The sequence below is a fragment of the Rhinichthys klamathensis genome, unplaced genomic scaffold, assembly GCF_029890125.1.
Source record: "Rhinichthys klamathensis goyatoka isolate OS25496 unplaced genomic scaffold, OSU_Roscu_1.1 h1tg000019l_1, whole genome shotgun sequence".
Lineage (NCBI taxonomy): Eukaryota > Metazoa > Chordata > Actinopteri > Cypriniformes > Leuciscidae > Rhinichthys > Rhinichthys klamathensis.
In genome coordinates, this window is record NW_026606570.1 from 5,203,244 (window position 1) to 5,228,087 (window position 24,844).

General features: G+C 40.3%; 2 protein-coding genes across 2 annotated transcripts in view; both read left to right on the forward strand.

Annotated features, from left to right (window-relative positions):
* The window catches only part of ppil3 (peptidylprolyl isomerase (cyclophilin)-like 3), a 242,276-nt gene that overhangs the window by 168,036 nt on the left and 49,396 nt on the right, over window positions 1-24,844 (forward strand). The gene's annotated exons all lie outside the window — the stretch shown is intronic.
* Window positions 22,446-24,844, forward strand: part of zgc:101858 (uncharacterized protein LOC449555 homolog) — a 55,657-nt gene continuing 53,258 nt past the window's right edge. The window contains exon 1 of the mRNA XM_056236738.1: window positions 22,446-22,449. The gene's annotated coding sequence lies outside the window, so the exon portion shown is untranslated. The remainder of the gene's footprint in view (window positions 22,450-24,844) is intronic.

Genomic DNA, 24,844 nt, shown 5'->3' on the forward strand with positions numbered 1-24,844 from the left:
ATGGTCTGGCGAGCCCTCCGATGTTCCAGCAGTGGATGAGTGGATGCAGAGGAGTGAAGAGGTCTGGAATCAAGCCCACGTTCACCTACAACACGCTGTCCACCGCCAGAAGGAACAAGCCGACCGCCACCACTGACCAAACCTAAACTATCAAACAGTTGTCCACCCAGGTCCACCATGTTTCTGTATCGCTCTAACGTGTCAATAACTCTTGCCCATTAAAAGTTGGATGGATATATGTGCATACCGCAATATATAAATTACATAGAACAAGTTACATTGATTCACACTTTATATCATTGCTACAATATATATCGTCACATCACCCAGTCCACTTAAACACATTTGACTAGCTAGTTAATAAAACCAACAAACGATTCACTATCAAGAATGACTGGCTAATGCTATTTTTTTCCCTTGCCAAGGGAAAATTCTATTCTTTAGACCTCACCATATCTTATTCCTTTTTCACTCACCCACAGCTGCAGCTCATGTGCATGGAAGTTGGGGTTGGGGGCTGACTTAGTTTATACAGGAAATCAGCAGTCTAACGAAGAGATCGACTGGTACAAAGTATTTTATGTATTTTGAAAATACAAAATACTAAACTTACATTTATTTAAAGTCCCCTGTCAATAATTTTATCCTTAAAACTTTGATCAACAAAATTACAATTTAAATGCCTTAAAATAGTTTGAATGCATCTCTACACCCTTGCCTCATTTAGTATACGCGGTTCTATGAATATGCAAATCAGCCCCGCCTCCATTCACTCACACCAGTTCACTCGTTCACTCGTTCACTCGTTGATGATCACACGTTGACATGATTGGTTACAAGGTAGTTTGTGACATCAGAAACACCAGCGGTTTCAAACCACCATTTTGAGACTGTCATTTTTGGTATACTCAGCAATGGTGCTGACTTATGAATTTGCACATGTTTTTTCTTAAAGCATATTAAAAACACCACATAGACATATAAACATTAAAAACTTGATTTTCACCACAGGGGGACTTTAAATACAAATTACACTTGATTATTTTCAAAGGCTTAAAATACAAAATAGTGTTTTGTATTTCAAATACGTATTTTAAATATGTATCTGAAATACTGCCCATCCCTGCTCTATCACTGTAATAGCACAATGAAAATTGTATTAAGGTTAATGAATGGCTATTAGAGTAGATATTGTATTGGCTAGGATAAATCCCTTTGAGTGATATCCCATAATAGAAACTTAAGAGGCATTTAAAGCAAAGCAACATGGGAAATACTCTTTAGAATGTGGTTCACTATATATGTGATTTATTTAAAAGCCATTCCCACTATAGGAAGACAACTGAGAGCGGAAAGATGTAAGAGGAAGAAAGTCGATGCTGTAGCTAAAAAGATAAGTGCACATTTAGGATGTCCATAGGGACAAACCGAACCCTATTGGCCCCACATCTCAGATCCTGATGAACAGGACATCAGAGCAGCTGAACTAAAACTGGGCTAGCAGACAATTTTGAGGCAATAGCTTTTTGCAATGAAAGCTAAGTACTTTTAGGACCAAAGTATGAACAGAGAACATTTTAAACTGATTTAATTTCAAAATACCAGAAAAGCTGTCTCAGGTTGTTTCCATGAACAATTATACCTTTAGTTCATCTTTGGAGAAACCTTTGATTTGATGAAGATGTTAAAAATCAAGATGAAATCAAACTCTACAATACTGTATTTACTTAATTGCACGTTAATGGTCTTTGATGAATGATTTATGAATGTATGTTATTCCAAAGAAAAAATGGTTTGTCTTAGTAATCTATCATCAAAATATACTGTAAGTTGTTTTTCCTTATAATAATGTTAACAATAGCATAAATGCACTGATGTTTGCTGTGGCTGGTGTGGTCACTTGTTTAGCATCAGTGGTCGTTAATTAAGTAATACTAGGGTCAAGAGCGAAAATCTATGGAAGCTTGTTTTTTCCGCCACAGATTTTTTTTTTTTTTTTAAGATTATTGCAATTTTGAGGTTATATCTTGCAATTCTGACTTTATAACATGGAATTGGGAGTTTATATCTCGAAGTTTTGACTTTATAACACGCATTTGCGAGTTATAAAGTCCAATTCTGAAGAAAACAAATTCCTCAGAATTGCGAATGTATATCTCACAATTCTGACTTTATATCTCGCACTTGCGTGTTATAAAGCCATAATTGCAAGATATAAACATGCAGAAAAAGTTTATATCTCACAATTCGGACTTTAAAACACGCAATTGGGACTTTATATCACGCAATTCTGACTTTATAACTCGCAAATTGCGACTTTACATCACGCAATTGTGAGAAGAAAAAGTCAGAATTGTGAAATAAAAAGTCGCAATTACTATTTTTTTATTCTGTGGCGGAAACAAGCTTCCATAAAAATCTAAAGGTCATAGCATGTCATTTATTCAGTTCACATTAGGAACATTAAACAAATGCTGGTCAGATTTGGCAAATTCATCAACAAGGACAAACTAAAATATTCTGATTAAGTCTTCAGGTCACCTATGTTTGTGCTTGTAATAAGCACAAACTGGAAATGTGCCAGTTAGCGGGCCTATAATGATCTCCCCTGAGGGCCCCAGCATGATGGGGCCCAATGCAAGAAACTTTAAAGGTCCCCTGATATGGGGTTATTTTATTATTTAATAATGTTTCCTGGGTTGCCCTTATAATATTAGTATGTTTTTTAGATCAAAAATAGTCATAATTTAGAAATAAAAGGCAATTTTCCTAGCCTGATTTTAGCCTCTGATTTGAACGCTCTGTTTGAAGGGGCGTGTCTGCTGTGGGATTCAGTGTAGCCAGCCACTTCTGTGATTGGCTGACATGCTTGCATATGAAATAGCTATGTATCACATGCGAAACTTTCTCGAATACTTTTACTACAGCTATTATACGTTTTTACTATTACAGCTATCGATATTAACGAATCGTGAGAAGTTTTTAACCCTCTGGGGTCGGTGGTCTCGCCGGCGATACCAGCTCACTTTTTTCCTTATCAGTGCAAAAGAGACTCAAATTACTCTGTTGATTTTGATCTTACATATAAGTGTTGTACATCATTCGATCCTGTTGAGTTTGTATTTTTTTTGTGGAACCTCATAATAAAAACGTCTCGGGTTACGTCTGTAACCCTCGTTCCCTGAGAAGGGAACGAACGCTGCGTCGAAATCGACACTACGGGGAATGCCCTTAGCATGACGCGTCTGAAGCCTGAATAAAACTAGTCCAATCCTGATTGGTGCTGCGTGATGACGTCAGCCGTGACGTCGTAGGTGACGGTGAGCGGAACTATAAAACGGGCGCCGGAACCCGGAAGCGGCAGCTTTAAATAGTCCGAAGCAAGTCGTCTCTAGGGGCGCGAAGAGTGTGGAGTCTATACGAGCGGGAGACAGCTGTGCCCGCATCGTGACTGAGTCCCAAACCACCCCCAGAAAAGTTGTTCTCTGTAGGGGAATTAACGAACTTTTCTTGACATTGAGCCTTAACCCCAAGCACTTCAGGTGATGCAGAACAACATCTCGATGTTGAACCGCCAACTCCAGCGACTGCGCCAGTATCAGCCAGTCGTCGATGTAGTTGAGGATGCGAATGCCTTGAAGTCTCAAAGGAGCAAGAGCAGCATCCATGCACTTCGTGAAGGTGCGAGGGGACAGTGCTAGGCCGAACGGAAGAACCCTGTATTGATACGCTACTCCCCCGAAAGCGAATCTCAGGAACTTCCTGTGCTGAGGAAGGATGGAGATATGGAAGTAAGCATCCTTTAGATCTATGGTGACAAACCAGTCCTCGGATCTGATTTGACTCACAATTAGAGGTATAGTTAACATTTTGAACCTGTATCTCCTCAGAGACCGATTCAATACCCTGAGATCTATAATCGGGCGCAACCCCCCATCCTTCTTGGGAACTATGAAGTACCGACTGTAGAACCCGGTTTCCCAATCTTGAGGAGGAACACGTTCTATGGCCTCCTTTGCCAAGAGGGACTGAACTTCCTGTTCCATGACCTGACCCTGCTCTGGTTTGACCAGCGTATGAACCACTCCGCTGAATCGAGGTGGACGATATTCGAACTGAATTCTGTACCCTTTCTCTACTGTGAGCAGGACCCATTGAGATATATCTTGAAGACCCTTCCAGGTGTCTAGATAATCCACTAAGGGGATCAGCCTCTCGGGACTGACCTCTGGTCTTAAAATAGAAATATCGGTGACCTGAAGCATTTGACTGGCAGGAACTAACCGACTTAATATTCCTGCAGACCTCGTGAGAGGGAACACAATGCGCGGAGCCGCAGATTTTACAGGCGGACACTGCACCTTGCATTCGCTGGAAACCGATGCGTCCCGAAGCGCACGTGGCGGCGGGCAGCATACATCGATTTCCTGAGGGCTCCGTGAAGGAGCGAGCTGTTGTTGCTCGATCACGGAGGGGACCCCCCTCAGAGGCCTGCGCAACGCATCAGGACCTCTTTGACGAAGCCTTCCTAGCCTGAATGACAGTCCTCAGATCTGCCCTCGGTTTGGAAGACTTCGTTTGAGAGTGTTGCCCCTGGCTCCAGGCCTTCTTCGGGGGAGCACGAGAGGCAACACTCTCCTTCTGCTGCTGCAGGCATGAGGAGCTGGCGGCTGCCTCATGGGACTGCCCCCTGGCAGCAGACCCATGAGACTTAGAACGACGGCGGGGGATAAGGTGTTTGAGTGCGGCTGACTGTCGTTTCGCTTCCTGGTACCTCTCGACGACAGTGTTGACTGCGTCGCCGAAGAGGCCAGTAGGCGAAATCGGGGCATCGAGGAGGAAAGCCCTGTCTTTATCCCCGATGCCCGACAGATTCAGCCACAGGTGTCTCTCCGTAGCTACCAATGCTGCCAGAGAACGGCCGATGGCACGGGCCGTCTCTTTGGTAGCACGGAGAGACAAGTCCACCGTACGACGCATCTCGCGAATATCGTCGTAGGCGACCTCCCCGCCGTCGTCCACCTCTTTGAGGAGGTCGGCCTGGTACGCCTGCAAAAGCCCCATAGTATGCAGGCATGCACCAGCCCGACCTGCCGCCATATAAGCTTTCCCAACCAAGGCCGAAGTGGTACGGCAGGGCTTGGAGGGAAGCGCCGGAGCTCTCAGGGACGATGCAGCATCGGGCGAGAGATGGTTTGCAAAAGCCTCTTCAACCCGTGGCATCGTCCCGTAGCCCCTCTCTCTCGACCCCATAATGGATGAATATAAATGAACATCGGGACTGGAAAGTCGAGAAGAGAAGGGCTTATTCCACGATCTCGACACCTCGGTGTGGAGATCAGTGAAAAACGGGAGACTAAGGCGCGAAGGCTGTGACCGGGCTTGCAGGAAGCGCTCATCTAGTTTACTTTTTTTAGTCGCTTCCTGCACTTCTGGGGGCCAATCGATATTTAATTTAGCCACAGCCCTGGTCACAACCTCCAGCAGCTCCTCAAAGGCAGGGGAATGTGGTGATGGAATTTCACAATCCCCTGCCCCGACGCTGAGAACATCTAAATCCTCGGATTCAGATAGTTCTAGCATCGGTTCCTCTCTGCGGTCGGGAGAAGCCGCAGGGCGGGCTCCCGAACCGTGAGCGGGAACATGAGAACTGGCCGATGAATGCTGAGAAAGAGCCGAAGCTGTCTCAACATTATCAGCCAGATCCTTTTGCGATCCCCATGAATGCAAGCGCCGCGCTGCCTCGACAGACGCGGGACCTGATCCATGGGGAGCGCGAGCCTGGCCTGATTCATCGAACAGGCTCAGGCGGGAGCGGAGCGTTCTTAAGGGCAATGTTTCACAGTTTGCACAGGCAGCGCCCTCAAACGCTGCCCGAGCATGCTCCACACCCAAACAAACAACACAGAGCTCGTGTGTGTCACCCTCGCTTAAATAGCGTGGGCAAGGGGACGCACACTGTCTGAACTGTTTCACAGTCTTCTCCATCACAATACCTTTGCTTTACCGAACAAACAACACCAAATAAGACAGACAGATTTCACATATAACGCTTTGCTGAAGGACAAAAGCTGCCGCTTCCGGGTTCCGGCGCCCGTTTTATAGTTCCGCTCACCGTCACCTACGACGTCACGGCTGACGTCATCACGCAGCACCAATCAGGATTGGACTAGTTTTATTCAGGCTTCAGACGCGTCATGCTAAGGGCATTCCCCGTAGTGTCGATTTCGACGCAGCGGAGTTCCCTCGGAAGGGAACAAAGTGTTGTGCTTTTCGCCTAATAAAGAAAAATAAACATGATGCGCGTTCTGCGTTCTCTCTGTCAGTGAAGTCCATTCTGAAACGCGTCCGAAAAATGAACTGTAACTCTGCAAATACTCAGTCAAACAGTTTTACAGGCACACAGGCATGAAGCCTGAATTATCTTCTTTTAAATGAAGTAATTTATATAAAAAAACAAATTTTCTCATTTTATGTAATCTGTACGAAAAGAGAGAGATGATAGTCGTTCTCGTCTCAGCTCATTAAAGTTAATTTGACCACGCCCACGGAGCGCGCGCTCTATTCAAACACAAACGCTCTGAGGCGATCCACGCCCACATCAGCTGGATAACCCACCGAAAGAGACTCATATTTACGACGCTGTGAGGAATAATACTATCTTAATAATAATCCTGGAAAAAATTACCTCAAGTGCAGGTAGTTTCATTTGGAGGAGCAACGGATCCAGCCGAGGAAATAGGTACATTCTTTATTTTCAAGTGCTTTGTTCTAATCGCGATATGGAATAGTGTCTGTAAACAAAAATACTGTTTGAATCGCGTTTTTGTGTGTGAATGAATGAACAGCTTTTACCTAACTATATTCCAATACTGAGATGAGTAAAAAACGACTGAAATATGTTGAAATAAAATATTTTTGTATAAGCAACGTATTAAACTGCAAATTAACATTTATATGTCCTAATCATAAAAACGATGTTACATATGAAAGACAAGATGTCGTTTTTATTGTAAAATACTGCCACATCAAATAAGCTTGTTTGCTAAGATGTTATTATTAAGTGTTTGTTCGATTGTAGGCTATATTCAAACTAATTAATCCGCAACTGTGAAATATGTATGATAAAATGTATACTTTAGTATATACAAAGAAAGATTACATTTGAAATATAGTTAAAATGTTAATTGTTGTTGTAATTGTAACCTTTTTATTAAAATAGCAAAAATATATGTAGGCTACATATAAATAAATCTTAGGTAAATCTTAAAAGCTCAATATAAGCCTCCTCTTTAAATTATTTATTAGTGACACATTTGGGATATATTCCCAAACTTTCTGTAAAAACAGTATGATAATTAACTGCACAATTACTAGAAATTTTTACATTTGATATTATACAATTTGCAAGCACAATTTGAAAAATAAATAAATAATTGGAACTGTGAACCAATTTTGTATTATATATATATATATATATATATATATATATATATATTGTCATTCTTGTGGCTCAGTGACACACCTGAATGAAAGGGTCATTAGAATGCAGCCCCATTATGCACTCATTATGCGGGCCCATTGTCTTCTCAGGTGTGAATCACAGTAGGTCACACCCCTGCGCATATTGCCTTTCCAAACAAAAAGTGTCATTTTTAAATTTAAACCAATCTATTGTTTTATGTGAATGATAAGGCAGGATGATTTTCAGATCATTTTGAAGAAAAAACTCTAGGCGACAACATCCATTAGTCAAAAGTCTTGTGGACACATATTTAGTATGTGTTTTGTGGCCTTATTTCAGAAACTTTAAGTTTTAGTTTTTTCAATAACCAAGCATAAACAATATTCTCTCAAAAATACAAAAATGTACATACATGTTGATAACACATTATGGTAGCCCTGTTTGTGCTAAATAGAGTGTAATTACACCTTTGCCAGTAATATGTTTATAAGCAACTGAAAAAAGCACAAATGTCAGAGTATGTCAAAACATCTCAAGGACCCCAAAAACACCTTGGACCCCAGAGGGTTAACCCTCTGGGGACCAAGAACGCGCCCGCGCGTTTTGCTGGTTTTTTTTCACATAGCAGCAACATAGACTTAAAATACTCCGTCATTTATGGTCATATAAATAAAATCAATACATGATTATAAAATATAGAGGGTCTTCTTTTTTTTGTGTACACTCACATTAACATCAAAACCTTGTGTTTTTTTTTTAAATAAATAAAATAAACAGGGTGCGCTTTCAGCTCACTCTGTCTCCGCAAAAATCTTTCTGAAACATGTCTGGAAAATGAACGGAAACTCCGCTAATACTTATCACACAAACATGAAACATATGTCTGAAGAACGCTTTAAATTTCTACTTTTAAATAAAACAATTCACATTTAAAACAAATATTCTCCTGCAATGTAATCTGTCTGAAACTAAAGAGAAGTACAGTTTCTCCTGTCTCAGCTCATTATCGTTAATTTGTTCACACCCACTCGCAGAGTGCGCCATTCATAAGATAATGTGTTGAGGCCATTTGCAAAATAGATAAACGCCCCCAGGCAAATGCTGTAAACACACAATATTTTTTAGTCAGATTAAGATTCGTCTTGCGCGGCTATGAGGAATAATCCTGGGACATTTACCACAGAAGGGCTGGTTTATTTTCACTTCGAGGAGGAGTAACAGATTCAGCTGAGAAGTGTAAGTGTTTTGTGCTTTGTTCTAATCGCGATATAGAATAACGTTAGTGTCTGTAAACGGAAAAATAGCATATCCTACTGTTTAAATGTGAATTATGTTTCTCTTTCTGTGTGTGTGTGTGTGTGTGTGTGTGTGTGTGTGTGTGTGTGTGTGTGTGTGTGTGTGTGTGTGTGTGTGTGTGTGTGTGTGTGTGTGTGGATGAATGAATGAACGCACAGATACGCACTGTTACAGACGAAATAAAAGAACATTTCTTTGACTAGTTTTGGATAAAGTTTTTCAAATCAAATAAGCATCAAATAAGCTTAAAAATAAAGACATCAAATAAGCTTATGTTTTGTCAATAAACTAATCAACTAAGATGTTTGTTCCAATGCAAGCTATATCAAAATAATGAATCCTCAACTTTGAAATATGTATGATCAAACTAAGACATTTATGGAAAAAGACTATTTTCTTTTCAAGATGTTTCCAACTCTAACTTTGAACTGAAATAAAACCATGTCTATATGGTGAAGGGTGTGTGATAGAAGTGTCCAGAGTATGCACCCTGTATTTTAAAGAAGAACATTTAATTATTTGCGATACATTATTCATTCACAAAGAATTCAGGGACATTATTCATTTCCCTAAAGGTTAGAGTTTTCCTCATTTTTTAAATTAAGGCATTAAGATTTTTTATTCCTCTTCTTAGTCAACTTTAGCATGGGTGTTTTCACTTATTCTAAGCAGTGTGTGTGTGTGTATATACACTACCGTTCAAAAGTTTGGGGTCAGTGAGAATTTTATTTTTTGGAGGAAAGAAATCAATACTTTTATTTATCAAGGAATAATTAATTTGATCGAAAGTGACAGTAAAGACATTTATAATGTTACAAAAGTCTTTTGAACTTCCTATTCATCAAAGAATCCTAAAAAAAAAAAAAAAAAACTGTACAACTGACAGACCAACAACTGTTTCAACATTGATAATAATAATAAATGTTTCTTGAGCATCAAATCCTCATATTATACTGATTTGTGAAGGATCATTTGACACTGAAGACACTGACACTGGTGATGCTGAAAATTCAGCTTTGATCACAGGAATAAATTACACTTTACTATATATTCACACAGAAAACAGCTGATTTACACTTGAATAATATTTAATACTATAACCGATTTTTGTTGTATTTTTAATCAAATAAGCGAAGCCATGGTTAGCAGAAGAGAATTCTTTTAAAAGTATTTAAAATCGTACCGACCCCAAACTTTTGAACGGTAGTGTATATATAATTAAAAAGCAATTTTAACCAGAAACCAGTCCTTTGTTGTGTATCTTTGGATTATTTTGTGTTGTAAATAAATCCAAACAATCTAAAAGCCATTCTTTTTTAAATCTCCTCATTCTTTGTGCAAGGCTCCTCATAAGGGCCTGATAGCACCTAATAGGGCCATTATGGGAGGGTCTTTGTCTTTCTCAGGTGTGAAATGCCATACATATTAATGAGAGATCACGCCTCCTCGCATAAAGCTTTCTCACACTAAACACGTCATACACATTATAAAAGACTTTATTGACTTATCTGAATGAGTAGTCAGGATGATTCTCACATAGTTTTGGAGCAAATATTCTAGGCTATGTGATACAATTTTCAAAAGTCTTGTGAAGAAATAATCAATATGTGTTTTGTGGCCTTATTTCAGAAACTTTTATTTTTAAGTTTTTCAATAACCATGCATAAATAATATTCTCTCAAAAATACAAACATGTACATACATGTTGCTCAAATATTATGGTAGCCCCGTTTGTGCTATATAGAGTGAATTTACACCGTTGCCATTAACATGTTTATAAATAACTGAAAAATGCACAAATGTCAGTGCATGTCAAAACATCCCAAGGGCCTCAAAAAACCCTTGGTCCCCAGAGGGTTAAAGGCAGATTCCACTGTGACAACTTACCCCATGTGACAACATCCACCAAAAAGGTCACCATATGTCCAATGGCCGGTATAATTTTTTTTCGTGGATAACCTTACCTTTATGTTAAGGAGATTATTATTTTTTACAGATTTAGTCAATTGCAATTATCCATAGCAAATTGACTAGTGAATTGGTTCCAGGCATGTTATATTAATCAGAGACAATGAGGAATGGGGATAGTAGAAGATTACTTCCTAATCAAACTGATTTTCCTTGTTAAGCATTTTGTGGAATGAAGGAAAAAACTGTATACACAATAAATCTTTGTAGGTTTTTTTGTGTATTGTACTCTCTATTAAACATGTTTTGCTGTACTTCAGAGTCTGCTTTTATAGCTGCTGGTTATTCATATATTTTTGTACCTGTTTCGTGGTTGTCTTGGCGTGCTTGACAGACAGTGAACAGTGTGTGTAAATCTCATGCTGAGTTTCTATTTCGGAGCGTTTCTTCAGTTGGTTTGTCTAGGGTGGATTGTACTGCGTTAGGACTATGTTAGATGGAGTGCAGCATTTGTGCACACTGCTGCAATAAAGCAAGTGTCTGCATGAGGCTTCAGGGGCTCAACTGTGCATAGAGGACAAGCTGACAGTTCCATCTGCCTCACAATTTCTCCACAGATGTCCACACACACACTTGCCCGCGCGCACACACACTCACACACAACCACGCACGACAGAGCTGTTTTGTTCAACCCATCACTCATTACATTGCTGTCTTGCTTTGGCATCCATTTCTGGCAGTGTCATACAGGGCAGCAGCAATACCGGTTTGAGGAAAAAAAAAACTAATGCCGCCCACCCGGTTGTTCTTCTGCATTTGTTTAAACAAACGATTGAATGTTTGAAAAGACTAGCAAGGATTAAAACAGCTTAAAGGAATTGTCCAGTCATCATTTACTCTCCCACATGTCCTTCCAAACCTGTATGCTGTTACTGAATGACAGATCTGAGCGATCAATACAGTCAAGATCCAAAAATGACAACTTTTATTTGCAGAGTGGTATTCCAAGAGGACACTTCAACAGTACTGGGACTTATCACTGTTTGTATCACTTGACTTGAATGTGTTTGTTTGTTCCAGACAAACTGTGCATTAGTGGTGGGGATTTTTCATTGGCTCTTTTGGCAGATTATATCCTTTTGTCACACTTGGTTGCAATACAATGAGAAAAAGGATATTTTCTCAGCAGTATTGAATTTATTAACAGAACTGAAAACACTAAGAAAACTATGGAACATAACAACCGCAAAACACACGGCATAGAAAAGACAACTGAACAAAGGAAACTGAGGACTTAAATACAAAGGGGTAAACGAGGAAACTAAATGAGCAACGTGAAATTAATTAGTGAATAACTGGCCCACACAAGGACACTAGGGGTGCTTCTCAATATCCCTCCTCGTCTCCTCGATCCTCCGTCCTCCATCCTATGACCCGGAAACCAATCAAGCTCAGCCATCTTGAAGGACATCTCAAATCTCTAATTGCACAGCGAGGAGTCAAGGATCGAGGAGTGAGGAGGCTTCCAGGGGAGTCATGACCGGGGATACATGGGTGTATGCGGAAGAGTTTCATCGACTGAACGTGACGCACGTATAAATTATCCTCCCCCTTCACAATCATTTTATTTTGTATATAAACCACACATCTCACATATTTCAACAGGCAATCTTGACTTATTATTATTTATTACGAATTTCTTAAATAAACAAACTTCCACAACATAAGGACAGCTCCTTTGAGCGCTGCTGATGATGCTGTGAAGTGACGCTCAAGTGATCAAGTATTCCAATGTATAAAAAAAAGCTTTCATTAGATTCCTCCGTCCTCCTTTTCTTTCCTTGCAGCCTTCCCTCGTATCCTACAGGGGGTGGAAAGGAAAGGAAGCGAGGAAAGGTAACGAGGATGCAAAAATAAGAAATGAGAAGCACCCTATGTCAACATACAAATGCAGGGAACAGAAACAGAACAGAACCAAACCAAAACACAATGAAACTAAGCAGAACAAAACATAATCCTGACATGACGCCAGGGTGCCAGAGGACTGAAGCAGATCCGGTGGGACTGAGGACCAAGGTGGAGCCGGAGGAGTGGAAGGATTAAGCGCAGCTGAAGGCCCAGAAGTCTGTGGCACAGGCAAATGTCTGACCAAGGCGGCGCCAGAGGGACAAGGGAGCCTGGTGGAGCCGTAAGGACGATGGTCCTAGGTGAAGCCAAGGAAGGGAGGAGCCAAGGTGGAGCCAACAGGTTGACGAGCCGACTAGCATACTAGCAGGATACAGGGTCCTGTTTCTTATCCCCACACACGCCCCACACCCGCAGTACTTTACAGAACACCGACCCATTATCCGACAGCACCACTAATTTACTGTAATTCCGTACCCAACCCGTTTGACATAAAGGCCGAGACCTGAACTGCATCCGCATTAAATCTGCATCAGGTAGACACAAATTATTTATTTTCTCATGTAACACAAGCAATCAAACCAACATGGCATTCTGAGTTGATGCATTTAAGAAAAATATACATGTGGCAGCGCATGGTGATAATTAACAGAACAAAATTGAGAAAGTACATCCGTCGTGTAAACAAAACTTTTGCCTATATGTGAGCAATCTGCCCATGCAGGCTATTTTGAACAAATGTGCATAAATAGGCCATGTACTGACGCTTAGAGGTCTCCTTAAATTAGAAGAAAATGGCCAAATGAGCCTTTATTTTCATAATAGGTATTATATCAGGGATTCACTCTGCATTTAAATGCGGTTGTCTCTCCTGAAACTCTACAGTGTATACGTGGACAAAGGTCCTCTTAGCAGCATAAAAAATAAAACTTTAATTCAAATTAAGAATAGATTGTATAGAAAGCAAGCAAATAGGCCTCTCTTAATGACTGAAGCTGTCAATCACTTTATTTGCTGGCAGCGCGCAAACGCTGCTGTGCTCAACGCTAAACCACGTTGAAACATTATAAACATTTGATGGTCTTCAGACTATAGAGCGCGGACAAAAATAAGCACGAGACTGCTTGAAATCAGCTGCGGATTCCAAGTGAGTGGGTACTGAATTGAGTCAAAATAGTCTCTTGGCTATTGGACCCGCACCCGCAACACGAATGACAACGTAAATATTATTTCACCCGTTACATCAAAATTAGCGGTTCATCCGTCGGGTAGCCGCCCACATGCAGGACTCTGGTTGTGCTCACAAACAAAATAACTAAAAATGTATGCATATTGCACCTTTGAGGGAGTTGTTGAATCATTAACTCAACCGATTTGCTCAAAAACTATTTGACTCTTTACGAGTAAGTCATTGAATCGTTTACTCACCTGATTCATTGACTTCATTGTTTGTATAGCTCAGAGATGGTAGCGAAGTAATATAGACAAAGAAATGGCAATACCGTGTCTAAAATGCAAGTTGCAATATTAACTTATTGTTCAATACATTTTTGTACATATAAAGGGGCCTATTTTAACGATCTGAAACGCAAGTATCAAACGCGAAACGCAAGTAACTTTGTGGGCGGATCTCATTATCTATGGATCGCAAATTATCTATGGATCGCAAATCTAAAATGGGTTGGTCTGAAGTAGCTACATTACTCATAGGTGTGGTTCGGGTGTAACGTGCAATAAACCAATCAGACCGTCTTCTCACATTCCCTTTAAGAGCAGACGCGCTTGTTCCATGGTGGATTGCTATTATAACGGCGGATTTGCCAGGCGCATGCCAGGAGCGGTTCACAGCCGAGGAGACCGACGTTCTCGTCAGGGCCGTAAAAGACATGTATGGGGATGGGAGAAACCCACCCAAATTAGCTTCGGTTAAACAGGCGTGTTTAACTTTGGGTAAAGGTATAATTTGGGTAAAGGTATAATTTGGGTAAATGTGTAAGCTAGATTTATGCCTATTTTTTCACATCTTCATGGACACCACAATGATTTCCCTCGTGTGTTAATATTTTTCCTTGTAATAATGTATGATTTGCAAAAATGAGAACTGTTGCATCTGTGTAGATGAGAGAAGCAAAGTGTATGCGCGTTGTGCACACGCTACATTATGGCCAAGCATGCGCCCTTAAAATAACATCTGAATAACGCGCCACTGACTTAAGACTAGGTTTTTCCTGGTCAGTGGTGGAATTGTTTTCTGGAACTGCAAAATAGCAACAGGGAACGTTTGCAACGTAACACGCCTCCTCTTTTCGCTGAACCGCCCCCCCGGGAGCGCAAGTTCATTCCCTAATTTACCGATGTGCGTCTGTGGAGGGAAAAGTCCGCTGTGCGTTGGGTGCAAAATAGGAATGATACATGCATCGGTGTACAAAGTCAATTGCGCTGGGTGCAAGATAGGGCCCAAACAGTCCTTAACTATTTAAAAATTGGACTTGGGCTGCATTTATGTCCAATTTTTTATTATTTTACTTCGCTAACTTCCCTCCGTCTCATTCACTCGAATGTACATGATTGCTTACGATGTATAAGTGCTCACTACTGGCGGAACCTCTGCAATGTGTTTAAGTGGAATACCCTAAGCCCTTGATCACTTGGAATCCGCAATGAAGCGAATTACTGTTTTTTTTTTACAGATAATTTGTTTTATGCAACTTTCTATATGTGTGGATGCTTGGGCTGTTGGAAAAAAATAACAATTAAAATTAACAAATTAAATTGATAACAATACAATAAACTATAACAGTCAGACTCAGGTAGCTACAAGTATTATGTGATTAAATGTCAAAGTAACTCCAATATCATACACTAGAGTTGTGTGGGGTGGAGGTAATTAATCTGCTGTGATGTCAAAACCATGTTGCATTGGGGTCTATGAATCTGCCTGAAGTGTACATATTAAGTAGACTCGCTCCCTCTGGCAAAATCACAGGGTCAAGTGTCTGTCCAAATACACTTCTCTCGCCCACTTGACAAACTTTGAACACACTTCAAAATGGTGGTGGGGATTCCCCGGAGGGGAAGTGCTTAGGGATGTTTGCAAGTGTATGTCTAAAAGTGGAGTTAAATGCAGCCCTTCGCTTATCGGCTTGAGAATACCCATAATGCACTGTAAGGGTCATGCCAAATGAATATGTGTCTTACCAGATGATGGCGCCCGCAACCGCAATCCATCCATCTATCTTCCAAACCGCTGGTCCAATGTGGACCAGGACCATACAACTTGCTAAGTCAGTGATAGACAGAAATCAAAAGGTATCAAACGATGTGCCTACTGCTCCATTCATTAATGAGCCATAAATAGTTTTTTTCTCTCCATATGATAAATTTAATGTCATTTATGTTACATTGTTTAAAGTTGGCATTAAACTGTCACAGGTGCATGAAGAGTAAAATCCAAGAAAGATTTGTGATGCAGAAGAAACGGGAAATATAGATATTTTAATGAACTCCAAGAACACGAAACTGTCACGAACTCCAGTCACCAGCCCAGTCAACATAGCACACTAAATTTCCCATTATCCCTCACGTTCCCTCACTCAGCCATTACTGACACCTGATCCCCATCTTCTTTGCTAATTACCGCTTCATAAAAGCACACACCTCAGGCTGCATTTACACTGCACGTCTTAATGCACATATCTGAGATTTTGACCAGATTCGATTTGTTGGCCCGACTGTTTACACTCACTTTAGACAGGACTGGTAACCGATATCTGTGTTTACATTAATTCCCGCCCAAAATGACTTTCGGTGATCGTTTTACTATCCACATGGTAGACCCTGATTTTGAATGGCCGAGCTATTAAAATAATGTATATAATTAATGTCGGGTGGTCATCATTATTTTCCAGCATGGACAAAATCAAGATTACAGCTGTCACGACTCATGAATGTTTTGCAGAGTGAAATCTGACAGATATATAGTCTGAAAATAATTTTTGTTTATCTACTGCTCAGATCCAGAATTCTGAAGTGAAAATATATTTTTAATGAATTTGAATGAATTAAAGGGATAGTTCACTTTGGAATTAATTTTTGGTATGTTTTAGCTTACCTCAGGGGCATCCAAGATGTAGGTGTCTTTGTTTCCGCAGTAGTTTCAATTTTGATATTTTTAGGTCAAACCGTTCTTGTCTGTTAGTCATATAATGCAGGGTAACTTCCTCAAAGAGCATGCACAGAGAAGTCCAAATTAAACATGATTTAATGACTCGTAAATGTAAGTACACATTGATGGCCTAAGACACGAAACGAGCAGTTTGTGTGAGAAAATGAACAGTATTTATATCGTTTTTACCTCTTGTAAACTCAGCCACGTCCAAGTGATCTGATGGCGCCGGAAGTGATCTCTCGCGCGTGTACGTCACTCATACAATTGTTTTATTTTTTTTTAAAAATTATTGTTTTCTTTTACGACGGTTTAAACATCCCGGATAAGCGCAAATTAGTACCATTTTAATTAGCTGTCTTACCTACAATCTCTGTTCTGTGTAAACAATGAGTGACGTACATAGACAGTATAAGAAGTGGACAGAGCCATCTCATTGGAACTCAGTTGAGACAGTTGAAGCCCATTTTTAGCGATTTTTGAGCACTTCCGTTCCTGACGCGCAGACTCAAACCGACTCAAACTAAGCTTGATGACGTGAGCAACCTGTCTGACAGATGTTAATCTTCTAGTAGCTGTGCGTGAAAATTGCCAACGTCAATCTTGCAGGGACGGGGAACTTGAGCAAAGAGTTCTTTGGCGTGAGTGAGCAGGAGTAAGTATTCCGTTGCTTTTATGGACTCATTATCTATGGGCTTCTCCCTTGACGGGACGTCCCCCCGATTGCCTGCGAGCTTCTCCTCCTGTCTGTACGGTCATTTCTGTACAGCGCGACAGAGAGTCGAGTGGTTATGACGCAATCGTTAGCCTATTTTTACTAAATCTGTTTCTACGGGGCCATAATGTAACATAGAAGGTAATGGAGACCTTTATACATTGTCGTGTTTCTTTAGAAATAAATAATGGACAAATGGAGTCTTTAAACGCCTCAGATGTAAAGTTATTCGCTGTCAAAGTGACGCCAAAATGAATGGGAGTCAATGGAAATGCTAACGCAAGTGAAGTTCTGCTACAACATGGCGGCACCCGGCCGGCTTCAACTTCCGGTCGATGGATTACCCCCTTGGTGACGTACAAGCGCGAGAGATCACTTCCGGCGCTTTCCGGAAAAGACCGAAGCGCCATCAGATCACTTGGACGTGGCTATGTTTACAAGAGGTAAAAACGATATAAATACTGTTCGTTTTCTCACACAAACTGCTCGTTTCGTGTCTTAGGCCATCAATGTGTACTTACATTTACGAGTCATTAAGTCATGTTTAATTTGGACTTCTCTGTGCATGCTCTTTGAGGAAGTTACCATAGACCTGCATTATATGACTGACAGACAAGAACGGTTTGACCTAAAAATATCAAAATTGAAATTACTGCGGAAACAAAGACACCTACATCTTGGATGCCCTTGAGGTAAGCTAAAACATACCAAAAATTTATTTCAAAGTGAACTATCCCTTTAACCAGAGAGAGACAGCGAGCGAGCGAGAGGGAGAGAGCGCGCACATATGCGAGCGAGTAACCTAATTTTGAAGCTTGTTGGTTTAATTACAGCAAAGTTATCACCTCATTGCTGAGAAATATAATGTTGCTTTCAGTAGTGAACCTGTTTTATTTGTAAAAGTCACGGGCAGAGGTTGAAAACCTGAATCTGTGTTCGCGCAATTTCTTTTCTTTGCAAAGATAAATATAAAGTTCCCGCTTCAATAAAAAGCTGTGAGCGGGCGTATACAGGCACGCCTGCCTCATAATACAACATTAAAAAGCTATCTTTGTGAATAAACGTGTCGTCCTCGACTTGTGGTGGCTTGGAATTCAAAGGGGAAGCAGATATGCGTGTTTAGACGTAGGTCGGATGTCCAGATATCGGATATGTATCTGATTTAAAACCACATTTGGAAGTGGCTTAGATAGGATGAGAAAAAATTGGATCTCGAGTGGATTTTTGTGTTAACACGTGTGCAACAAATTCTGATCTGTGTCAGATGTGAGTAAAAGATCGGATTTTTCGTGCCAGTGTAAACACAGCCTCAGTTTCCTCAGCGTCTGGCCTTGCACAATGAGTACAGACCCATTTCCGTGATCTCCTGATTGTGCCATGCCTGTATATGATTTTTAGCATATTTACCTTGATTCTCTCTCATGTGTCTTCAAGTATGTTGTTCTCTCCTGCAAGACTCACCAGCATGCTGTACTCCATCATTATACTGAGGTGTGTGCTCCACTGGACTGCCAACCATCACCATCGGTAATACAAAGACTTTCATTCAAATCATTCAACCATCCATTAACTGCCATAACCAATATCTACTCACCTGTTTGTTCCCTGTACCCACTCTGATCCAATAAAGTTGATCCTGATCAAGATCCTAACAGAAGGCCAGACCAACCAAAATGGACTCAGTGGGAGATAATCTGTGCTCCATCGTTCAGAATGGCTAGGCGATCGAATTCTGGATGAATTCCTTCAATATTGCCACCTTTCAACCTGGAAGGATCAACAGTTGATGGAGCTGTTTTGGTGTGGGCTGGACCCACACATAGCATGGATACCAGTGGGTGACTCTTACTTCATCCTTGAAATTGATTTAGATATGGTGCTTGGGATGTGTGGCTCCCCCTACACAGTTTGTGATGTGTGCGAGCCAACACTTATGTCTGTACCTATGGGATTTTCAGATTATGGTGAGCTTTCGTCCTCAGCATCTAATCTTTCCAACTCCAAGTCAAGTCAAGTTAAGTCACCTTCATTTATAAAGCGCTTTTAACAGTATGGATTGTTTCAAAGCAGCTTTACAGTTATAATAGAAATTACCGTAACTGATTGTTTAGGCTTTACAACAGCATTAGGATAAAAGTTATTGTCCAGCTAAAGTTAGTTTTGATTGATTCACTTCCGTCGCGAAGGTCATTAGTTATTAACTTAGGGGCCTGCTAATACGACACCGTTCTTACAAAAAAACTCTTAACGCGCTCCGGCCGCCCATCCGCACAAAACAGTGCCTGGTGTCTCGAGAGCGCACTCCCTGAAATAGGTTTGAAGGTGCAAAAGATTATCCGCTATCTCTGCGCAAACCTCAAAAACTCAAACCTGCGTAAACGCAGACGGCGCGCACATGCGCATCACGTATTCAGTCCATAGGTATGCACTTTGAATATATATATGCGCAGGCGTGTAGTCTTTCACAAATCAACCCTCAACAAAATACTTGTCTGGTCTTAAAAATGTATAATACAGAATTATCCCGACAATGTTTTAACTGTACAGAGGTAAAGGGAGGGAGGCCTTCACAGGGGAGAGACTAGTTGACACTTCAGGACTGCTTTGTCGTCGTGTCCATGCGCTGGTCATTCATCGGATCTGAATATAGCCTGGATCCGGCGGACTGCGGTAAACCTCGGGATAAACAGAGAGACTAATATTAGCGTAGACGCCATCCTTCTTGTAAACCAAGTACATCAGGATTTATGGGAAGTGTTCCCGGTTCCTGATCTAAACTATGCAGCCTAACATTGAATTATAGAAGTCTATAATGTGTTATGTGTATGCTAGGCCAAAGAGATGTGTTTTTAGTCTAGATTGAACTGACAGACTGTCTCCGCTTCTCGGACAATGTTAGGAAGATTGTTCCAAAGTTTTGGTGCTAAATAGGAAAAGGATCTACCCCCAGCAGTTGATTTTGATATTCTAGGTACAGTATTATCAACTGGCCGGAATTTTGAGATGGGAATAGACGTGAAGGACTATAATGGTTTAAGAGCTCGCTCAAGTACTGGGGAGCTAAACCATTTAGTGCTTTGTAAGTAATCAGCAATATTTTAAAATGTATACGATGTTTAATAGGGAGCCAATGCAGTGTTGACAGAACCGGGCTAATATGGTCATACTTCCTGGTTCTGGTAAGAACTCTAGCGGCTGCATTTTGGACCAGCTGTAGCTTATTTATTAAACGTGCAGGGCAACCACCCAGTAGAGCATTACAATAATCTAGCCTTGATGTCATGAACACATGAACTAATTGCTCTGCATTTTTAATTGAGAGCATATGACGTAATTTAGATATATTTTTAAGATACTAGACATGTGACTTTCAAATGGAAGATTGGTATCAAAGAGCACACCCAGGTTCCTAACTGACGACGAAGACTTGACAGAGCAGCCATCAAGTGTTAGACGGTATTCTAGGTTATTACGTTATTTGTCCAATAACTAGAATCTCTGTTTTTTCAGAATTAAGTAGTAGGAAATTGCTAGTCATCCAGTTTTTTATATCAGCTATGCCTTCCGTTAATTTTGTGAATTGGTAAGTTTCGTCAGGGCGTGAAGAAATATAGAGCTGAGTATCATCAGCATAACAGTGAAAACTAATGCCATGCTTCCTAATGATATCTCCTAAGGGTAGCATGTACAGAGTGAACAGCAACGGTCCTAGTACTGAGCCTTGTGGTACACCATCCTGAACTTTTGACCGATAAGACATCTCTTAATTTACTGCTACAAACTGATAACGGTCAGATACGTATGATTTAAATTATGCTAGTGCAATTCCACTAATGCCAACATAATTTTCGAGTCCATTTAAAATAATGCTGTGGTCGATAGTGTCAAATGCAGCACTAAGATCGAGTAACACTAATAGAGAGATACAACCACGATCGGATGATAAGAGCAAATCATTTGTGACTCTAATGAGAGCTGTCTCAGTACTATGATAAGGTCTAAATCCTGATTGAATATCCTCACAGATACCATTTCTTTCTAAAAAAAGGAACATAGTTGTGAAGATGCTGCCTTTTCAGCATCTTTGGCAGAAAAGGTAGATTCTAGATCGGCTAATTCTGTAGGATCAATTTGTGTTTATTTAACAAGCGGTATAATTAAAAGTTTTTGGTACGTATTCTAATGACAAAGATGAATTAATGATATTAAGAAGAGGATCTATGACCTCTGGAAGCATCTCTTTCAGTAGTTTAGTCGGTATAGGGTCTAACATTCATGTTGTCGATTTAGATGATTTAACGAGTTTAGAAAATTCATCCTCTCCTATAGCAATGAATGAATCGAATTTTTTGTCAGGGAGACTACAACGCACTGTCTGATGCAATACTGTAGTAGACGGTTGCATAGTTATAATTTTCTCGCTGATATTATCAATCATGTAAGTAAAGAAGTTCATAAAGTCATTACTGCTGTGCTGCTTGGAAACTTATGGGCTTGAAGGCTTTTTGTTAGTTTAGCCACTGTTTCAAATAAATACCTAGGGTTTTGTTTATTTTCTTCTAATTTTGTTGAAAAATAAGCAGATCTAACAGTTTTTAAGGCTTCTCTGTATGCAATTGTGCTCTCTTTCCATGAAATGCGAAATACCTCTAGGTTTGTTTTCTTCCAGTTGTGCTCCATTTTTCTGGCTGCTCTCTTAAGGGCCTGAGGGCCAGATGTACTAACGCTTTTGCGCCCACTTCAGGCGTATTTGTTTAGCAAAATGCACATAAAACCATGGCGAGGTATGTAGGAACGGGACGCACCGAGATGAAAGCACAGACTGCCTGTCGCGGGAACTGAAAATGGCAAAATCTTTTCGTGTCATGCATATGCATTCATGGGATGGTCAAGGGGAAAGTTCAGTTGAGTGAAAACGAAATCATTAAGCGTTTCAGATTAAACAGCTACGCAATATTACAGTTACTGGAAGAAATCAAAGATGACATCGAATCTCCGACTCAGCGTTCACATTCCATTCCAGCAGTTGTTAAACTCCTCGCTAGCTACATTACAATTATTGGCATCGGGATCATTTCAAACAGTCATAGCATCAGCAGTGAGAGGAGGCCCATTCAATTGTGCGTATTTTTATGCGCAATTTACGGTATAGTGAGTGGGTACAGCCGCTGATTACCTGATGAACTGCAGGTTTGGTACATAACACGCACACTGGGGTTTCACATCAAGCTCTTTCTGCGTCTTGGCCATGGCGCTATTATTGCTGCATTCGGAAATGTACGTACATCTGGCCCTGAGTGTGCTCGTTGTACCATGGCGTTGGACTATTTTCTTTAATCTTCTTTAAGCGCAAAGGAGCAGTGTGTCTAAAGTGCTGGACAAGAGAGAGTTAAAGGTTTCTGTCGCAATATCGAGTTCTTCTAAGCTATCTGGGATGCTGAGATGATGAAACTGATCAGGAAGATAATTTATAAAGCAGTCTTTAGTTGCAGAAGTGATAGGTCTAACATATTTGTAACACGAAGTCGGCTTTGCAGACTTGGCTATATTACGTTTACACGAGATAATGATCTGAGATGTCATCGCTCTGCTGCAGAATTTCAACTGCATCAACATTGATTCCATGTGATAATATTAGATCTAGAGTATGATTACGACAATGAATGGGTCCTGACACGTGTTGTCTAACTCCAATAGAGTTAAGAATATCTTTAAATGCCAATCCCAATGCATCTTTTCCGTTATCTACATGCATATTAAAATCACCAACAATTAGGACTTTATCTGCAGCCAGCACTAACTCTGATAGAAGGTCAGCAAATTCTTTGATAAAGTCTGTATGGTGCCCTGGTGTACGGTGGCCGAGAGAGCTCAACGCGCTGCAACTGAAGAAAACGCATGCAAATAGAAGAAAACACATGCAAATAGAAAACAACGCGTGCAAATAGAAAAAAAACACATGCAAATAAAATAAAACGCATGCAAATAGAAAAAAACGCATGCAAATAGAAAAAAACGCGTGCAAATAAAAAAAAAAACACCTGCAAATTAAGAAAACATCTTCATCAGTTTCACAACACACGTGTGCTCCAAATACTCACAACACCACCAAATACAAACGCGCTGCAAATAACACAGAGCACAACGAAAATGTTTCCAGGGGAACCAAATAAGTGACGAACCCGGCTGGGACGTGCCGGCATAGATATCCATAAATCTATGCGTGCTGGTGCTTACAGCTTAAAAGTATACTTTATTTATTTGTTTATTTATTTATTTGTTTGTGCAAAACATACAGAGATTACATTTTTTATGACATACAACTTGTATACAATGTACAAAATGTATTAACAATATGTTCAATGTCATCAGAATACAAATGAGAAAAGAACAATGAGCTGGAAACTAAAATAAATAAATAAAAAAGATAAAGAAGAAAAACATGAAGGAAAGATATTTATCTATACATCAGTTACACTGTACAAATTGTTTCATGTTATTATATTTTCATAAAGAAAAGTTTCGTAAGAAATGTTAGGTAATGTAGGGTCCCAAATTTTTAAGTTGAGACACAGATATATAACGCATATTTTAAAAGCTTTTTTTGTAAACTAAAAATAAAAATGTATTTGCATCCGTTATGTTAACAGCATCATATTTCTGTCGTAAGACCAGCTGATGGACGCCGTGCTGCGTTGTCATGGGAACATCCCACATTGTCTTTAGTTGCTCCCTTCATCAAGTGCGTTCCACACGGCTGCCTAACAGCCCACTAGAGCCTTGCTCACTCCAAAAGGGCTCTACATTCTGCCCTTCGAAGGGAGTATGGCATAGGGAAGCTCACGAGCAATAAGCACGTCTCAGCCGGGTTCGTCACTTATTTGGTTCCCCTGGAAACATTTCCGTTGTGGTCTGTGTTATTTGCAGCGCGTTTTCTGTATTTGGTTGTGTTGTGAACTTTTGCAGCGCGTTTCCTTATTTGGAGCACACGTGTGTTGTGAAACTGATGAAGATTTTTTTTTTAATTTGCTGGTGTTTTTTTCTATTTGCACGCGTGTTTTTCTATTTGCATGTGTTTTTTTCTATTTGCATGCGTTTTTTTCTATTTGCACACGTTTTTCTCTATTTGCATGTGTTTGCTTCAGTTGCAGCGCGTTGTTGAGCTGTCTCGGCCACCGTACTGGTGGCCTGTATACAGTAGCCAGCACAAATCTCAAACGTGATTTATCATTTACACTAGATATTGTTACATTAAGCACCAACACTTCAAAATAATTATATTTGAAACTAGACTTCTTAGTAATTCTGAAAATATTAATATAAATTACAGCAACACCTCCCCCTTTGCCTTTCATATGAGGTTCATGTTTATAACTGTAATCTTGGGGGG